This window comes from Cyanistes caeruleus, chromosome 8, assembly GCF_971803275.1.
Source record: "Cyanistes caeruleus chromosome 8, bCyaCae1.hap1.1, whole genome shotgun sequence".
Classification (NCBI taxonomy): Eukaryota; Metazoa; Chordata; class Aves; order Passeriformes; family Paridae; genus Cyanistes; species Cyanistes caeruleus.
In genome coordinates, this window is record NC_141708.1 from 28,303,396 (window position 1) to 28,310,044 (window position 6,649).

The window sequence follows — 6,649 nt, forward strand, 5'->3', positions numbered from 1 at the left end:
TTCTCTAACAGAGAATTACAAAAGCAAAATTATAATCTGTGTGCATAAAGATCTCTTCTTATTCAACAAGGCAGCTCATGTTCTCCTGCTCTCTGTGCTGGCTTCAGAGCTGTAGGTAACTAAAGCAAACCCTACTCTGATGGCACGTGCCTGGAGAATGTTTTCACACACACAACGAAACCCATCCACGTGCATATGTGTTTGAGCACAAAAGATTACATTTTTAACTAAAACAAGTTTTGAAAGGATATCAGAGCCCCGTTGTGCAGGAAGTGAAAAGATGCCATTGCTTAGGTTCCATTCCTTACGTATCTGTTCATTATGTCCTACCTAACCCTGCAGTGTTCATTCCCATGTGAGAGATGGCTCCTAAAATGAGGGAAGAAACAAAGTATTGGGCAGAGCCATGCAGGCAGCCTTTGTGCAGCTCCAGTTGCCAGGGAGATGCTGTCCACTCTGTGTCCAAATCGGAACAGCTGTCTCATTTGCAAACTGACCTGCAGGCAACCACGAGCATGCTGTGGCCAGTGGTGAAAAAAATGAGCAAAAACAGGGAAAAAGAATTATGGGCACCAATAAAAATGCAAAAATAACTCAACCCCCCACCTTGTTGCTAAATAAAATATTTGAGCTAGCAAGATACTTCTAATGTAAGCTAATGAAGGACGTGTTTTCTTTTCATGGGTGTTAAAAAGTGTGCCTACCATAATTTCTACTTTGCACATAAAAAAATGCCCATCCAAAGACTGCTACTGCTCAGCGACTTTTTGGAGGAGACTTATTAAAAAGTTAAGTCAGTGTTTGAGAGTGACATTGTGCAACAAGCTGCTGGACCTGTGCAGATGCCAGACTGAATTCCTGCCCAGGAATTTGTCTGTGACAAAGGCAGGCAAGCCAGAGCTGCCACCAGCCCTGAGCTGCTCGCACAGGCTGTGGCTCTTCCTGCCTCTGTTCTCACAGGATTGCCTTTGCAAAGTCTGACAGGGACCAGCAAAGCTGACTGCTTCGGCTGGTGCTTAGGCTAAACATTGGTGCCACTGGAAAGAGTCCACCACATCTGATTTGGGTTCAATATTTTATAAAGTGAAGTGATAAAGGGAGTTAAGAAACTGAATAAATCACTGTACACATGAAAGGCAGAATGTTTATGTACTAAAGTTTAATTGTCCCTATTCATTTCAGGATTCACTGTAAGATGGAAATAGCACCTTATAAGCACTCCTAACAACATTTTAAAACTAATGTTCCTTCTGTTTTCTATCTTTCAGTCAAACAAGTCAATGCACTTGCCCTTAAATCTCCTGCACCCTTTGTCTGACAGACATGCAAGCCTGATCCAGGCTGAGCTTCCTTCCTTCTTTGCCACCAATCAAATTAAAGCTCTTCTACCATTTCAGATATAAATATCTGCATGCATGGGCAAGATTTCAAAATAATGTGTGTGTTTCTGAACTTGGGATAACTAGGCATGCACAAAAACAAAGAGAAATAGTTATTCTGAAAATGACACCACACCCTTCTCTGTGTTGTTGATAATGTCTAAGTTAAGTAGCTTTTTCATATGGCATCCTTAAAACTGCATTCAGAATTAGTCAGCTTGATTTCTTTTTGCCCCCAACAGGTAATATGTTCTGACTGCAGCGAAGGAGTTTGGGAGGGAGCCTGCCAATTTCAGTGAAGCTAACGGAGAAATTTCAAAGACTAAAGAGGACATTTTGTTCCAGCTTTCTCAGGTTCTATTAGGGGGATACTTTATGTGAGCACAGTCACAGTAACTGCACAAGTGCACACAAAGCATACTGACAGCATGTGTTGGATCAGTTTCAGCATTACCACAAAGAAATATTTTGATGAATTCACTCACATGTTTGCATACTCAAAAAAATCTGAATTCATATAATATAACATAGATATGATATATGTAAAATATGTAATTTTTCCAATTTTCCATCATTCCTAAACAGGATTTCACATTCTTTATTTCTCCAGGTTTCCTTTCAAATTATTGTTCAGAATTCCTTTATGATATATCACACTAAAACAAGAGTGATGCTTTCTGTACTACCCTACAATAAACAAATTGACTACATTTAACAGAAAGAAGTAACCATTTAAAAAATAACAAAAACAAAGTCACAACAGATTTGAATTTGAAGATCCTCAGGGTTTTGTTATATAATGAATAGCCTGAGGGGAGATGTTTTACAGATGATGGGAAAGTATCTTGACAGGTTCCTTTAAACCGAGATCCTGCTTTAAATTTATTTTTATCCATAGCAATCTGAATTTAAAGGGTGAAAAGCCAAGCAATTTACTAGCAAGTATTCTACCTTTGTATGCTTGTTTAAACTCCCAAACTGTATTCGTATTGGTTTAGATGTTATAAAATATTACAAATGTACTAAAGAGCCCAGTGCCTTGGGGGTTTTTGTTTTGGCTGGGCTTTCTGAGGGGTTGCTTTATTTTTTCTTAAGCACTCCTTTCCTTCACAAGGTCACCGGTTCATCAGACTGAAACAACAAAGTGGATTATTAATACTATGTAATCCCAAAGAGTCTAAAAAAATCTCTTGACCCCTGAAACTCACTGGTTTGTGAATCTGCAACTCAGATGCATCTGACAAGAGCAGAAGCAGAGTGTAGGAGAGAGGAAAGGAGGCTGGTAAAATCATGACACAAGTAGGCCTTTTCTGATGCTTTCTAGTACCAGAGCATCGTGATGGTCTCTGCATTAGGGCTTAGCTAGAAATTTACTGTCTGGAATGATGTTCCTGGCATCTCTCTTGGCCTTCCTTGTTGTTTTAATTTAATACTGTTGCTGCTTTCAATATTAGCCAAAGCACTTCAGTTACCTCTGAAAAGAAGGCAAAGCTTTATCCATGTGTACATTCTGCTTTCAAAAATACCTGCTGTCTCTCTGAAAAAACATTTCCTCTCCCACCAAACAGTAAAAAGATTAGTGATCTCCACAAATCTTGATTATTAATCAAGCAAAATGCTGTTTATAATTGCATAAGCCATTAGTAGTATCCTAGAGTGGTTTGGGTTGGAACTACCACACAAAGGACACCTGTCACATACTATGTTTAGACTGTTTCTTTCTGGCCAAATATTATAAACATATATGTGTACCTTGAAGATGCAGCTAGGTGAGACATTTCTGCCCTAAAAAAACTACTGCTAAAGAAAATAAGGGTACAAGAATCCAGAAAGGTAGCAGTAGAGGATAACATGCTTAAGTCTATTTCTGGGAGTCTTGTCAAAAGTCAAGTTCAAATTGTTTCTCAAATGTACAGTTCCACACCCCTGTGAACAACGAGATTAAAAGAAAAGAAACCTTTGGACCTGGACAAATGGGACTCAGCCATGCTGTAACTTTGAATTATGGCAGGATTTCACAAACTGTGTGAGGCCTTGGTGTCTCTTATCTCCTGTAACCTGCCTTCAGTGTTGAGCGAGCACAAATCAACCTGAACTGTGGGCTGTATTATCAAATAATGAAGAACATTCCTCATGTACTGATCACTGCACCACATGGTATGGCACTAAAGGAAGTCTTGCAGCATTTCTGACTGTGTGGGCTGGACAATGGAGAATTGGGCTGCTGGGCAAGAATGGAAACCTCCTTGTTTCATGCCTTCCAGAATGTTTGGCTGAGTGGCAGCATCATTTGTTCCCCTTAGCTGAACAGAACAGAATAGAAGATATTAGGTCCATTTAGACCCCAAAGGTGGTGTTGTTAATGTGCTGGACAGTGACCTGCAGTGTGACAGTGCAGGTACATGCCCCATTCAGCAGTGCTTTCTGCAGCACCAGGAACATCCAGCAGAAGCACAGCTCAGAGCACAAGCTGTTTCAGTTACTTGACAGTCCAATACATGCTGGTATCTTCAACAGTTCTTCAAGAAAGCAGTGTCTTCCTTTTCATCTAGGCTTAGAAGAGAATCCAGAAAGGTCTGGATAGCAGAAGGTTTCTTCGGAAAAAAAGAGAATCTGAAACTAATGCTGCATATTCAGAAACTTCTTTGAAAATAATTCTCAGCAAATAGGAGACTGTCACTGCAGGTGATAGACACAGTAATTGTGTAGAGTACATCAAGTAATGACAACTCAAGACTGAAACTGACTGGCCCCTGGCCTTGTCTGGGTCACTGAAAGCTATTTCTCACTCACAAATCTTTTGACCACCATTTGACAATTCCTGGCATGTCACACCTCCCTATCTAGAGCTGACAACACAACGCAGGGAGGATGCTTTCAAGGCTGTGAATTACAGACTTTGGAAATTTCCCATTTACAACTAGCAAGGTGTCACTGTAGAAAGCAAATAAAGCTTTTTGTTTGGTTGTTTTTTTGCCCATGTAGAGGAAGCAAAGGACAGCATTTCCTCTGGTGATATTTCAAACTGCTGTTTGATGAAGTTGTCAGATTGCACCAAGGAACCATTCTCTGCAAAGGCATGTTCTGGGGATTTCATCGCCTGCCTGTCACTCCACAGGACAGCGTGTTCCCATGTGTTTAGGTTTCTGTACAAATCACTGGCTTATCTCAAAATGAATGCTCAGATTGGTAGATTTAGGAGGCAGAGAAAGCAAGAGTGCATCACCCCATGTATTCCATCCATCTCTACCACCCATGATGGGGAATATGCTGCTGTATTTTATTTGCCATGGATCAGAACTATTTCTTGCTAAACCGATGGCATTCTTCACAGGTCCTGTGCTTCAAAAAGCAAGGCAGAGGGGAGAGGGGTGTAGCATGAAGGGAGGCAATTTCTCTCTCATTTACTGGCAAATGCATTCAGTGTGTGTGTTTGCTGGATGAACTGTTCCTCAATGAGCTGCTCTCCCTCTATGCTTAATGGCCTGTAGGATTTCAGTGTGGTTTTGTTTTCACTCTTTTTAGATCTTGATTTGAGAAACTCTTCTTACATCAGTGCAAATCTAGGCTCTCTGGCTTACCAAACTGGTACTCCAGCACTCCCACTGTCTGCCTGGGCAGAGAAAAACAGAGAAACTGGGGGCAGCCTTGTGCTAACACCAACAACAATGCACATTATGGAGAGGATGAGTGTGTTCCCAGGAGCAACCCCTGCTTGTGACCAACACACCTGTCTTGGTCCACTCTTCCTGTTTGGTTCATTTCAGACACCAGCCCAAGGTAGTCCACACCTTCAGGACAATCAGACAGGGTGAGACACCAGATGAAAGGTACACATGCATCCCTGGCTACAAAGCTAAACCTTCCATTTAAAGAAATCAGTGAGTGCTATATATAAGGAAAAATAGACACAACTTCATTGCAAGTATCTTCTGAAAACACACATTTTTCAGGCCATTTGCTACTTTTCCCCCTTACCTTTGACTTTGTGACCAGAATGGGTCAAAGTCCTGAGATATCTGTTAAGATGAGGTGGTGAGAAGCTGCTGGCACACACACAGCGAGTTCAGTTGACAAAATAAAATTTTAAATACGTGAGTGGGGATTTGCCTCTGAGGACATTTTAATACCTCTGTCACAACTCTATTCCCATCTAAATTTCCTTGGAGCTTTCATTTCATGCCAGAGACCAAGGAAGTCCATTTACAGTAGCCTCCAGACATGTTTTCTGTTTCTCTAGAGTCCAACTAGAAAAACTTCACCCATACCATCTCAACATTCTTCCAACGACAGCTTCTACAGATACACATTCATCTCCAGAAGGAAGGCAGGGTGACATTTTGGCTCTCCTGCTGCATGCTTAACTACTTTAATCCTTCAAAGCCACTTACATACTTAATACATTGAATTATAGCACTTGCCCTTCACAAGCAGCAAAGCACTGGAGGCAACCAGCACCAGCAATGGGCTGAGCACTCAGGAGTTCTGCCCTCCACCTCTGCACCCATGGTGTCCATCTGTCTTCCTGAGCATTCCCAGGATTGCTTGCAAAGGACACTTTCTCATCAAGATCAAGCAAAACGATGCTGTCACAGTAGCTGTGACAGTACACTAAGCTCTGCTGGCTGGAGACACAAATCAGTGTTTATTAAACAGGGAAAAGGACAACTTGGAGGAGAGAAAAGCTGTCAAGCACCTTGTAACTCACAGGAGAATGCCAATAACAGCACTGTAAACATGACTTGATTGTGCTCTCTGAATTGCTCATTATGGTGTTGAAGCTGTGACAAATTTCATATGAATGTGAATTTAAATATTACAATCTATTTAGCATCTAAAGAGCCTTTCTTGGAAACCATTTTTTAGGAAAGGGTGCAGAACTGTGACAAAAATATTTGGGGGTAATTACGCTACCTGTGCTGATATTTTCACCTCAGCAATGTCTAGATTTACCCTATGTAACCAGGATATCCTTCTTCCTTTAAATAAATGTGGAGTTTTCCATATACTGCAAACAGCAGCCACCCATTTGTTTGGAGGACAAATCCCCTGCCTACTAAATAATGCTATTACATTCAAATCCCCATATGGTGGGCTGGAAATTTGTGGCTGGGAGACCAAACTGCTCTTTCTACCCTTTCACAGACCCAGCAGACTTTTACATACTAGAATAAGAAATTCTTCATAGAATAGCTTGATATGGCTTTCTTTAGCTATATTGTGTAGCAAAGGGCTTTTAGTCAGACTGACACTCAGAGCCGGAGTGGTTC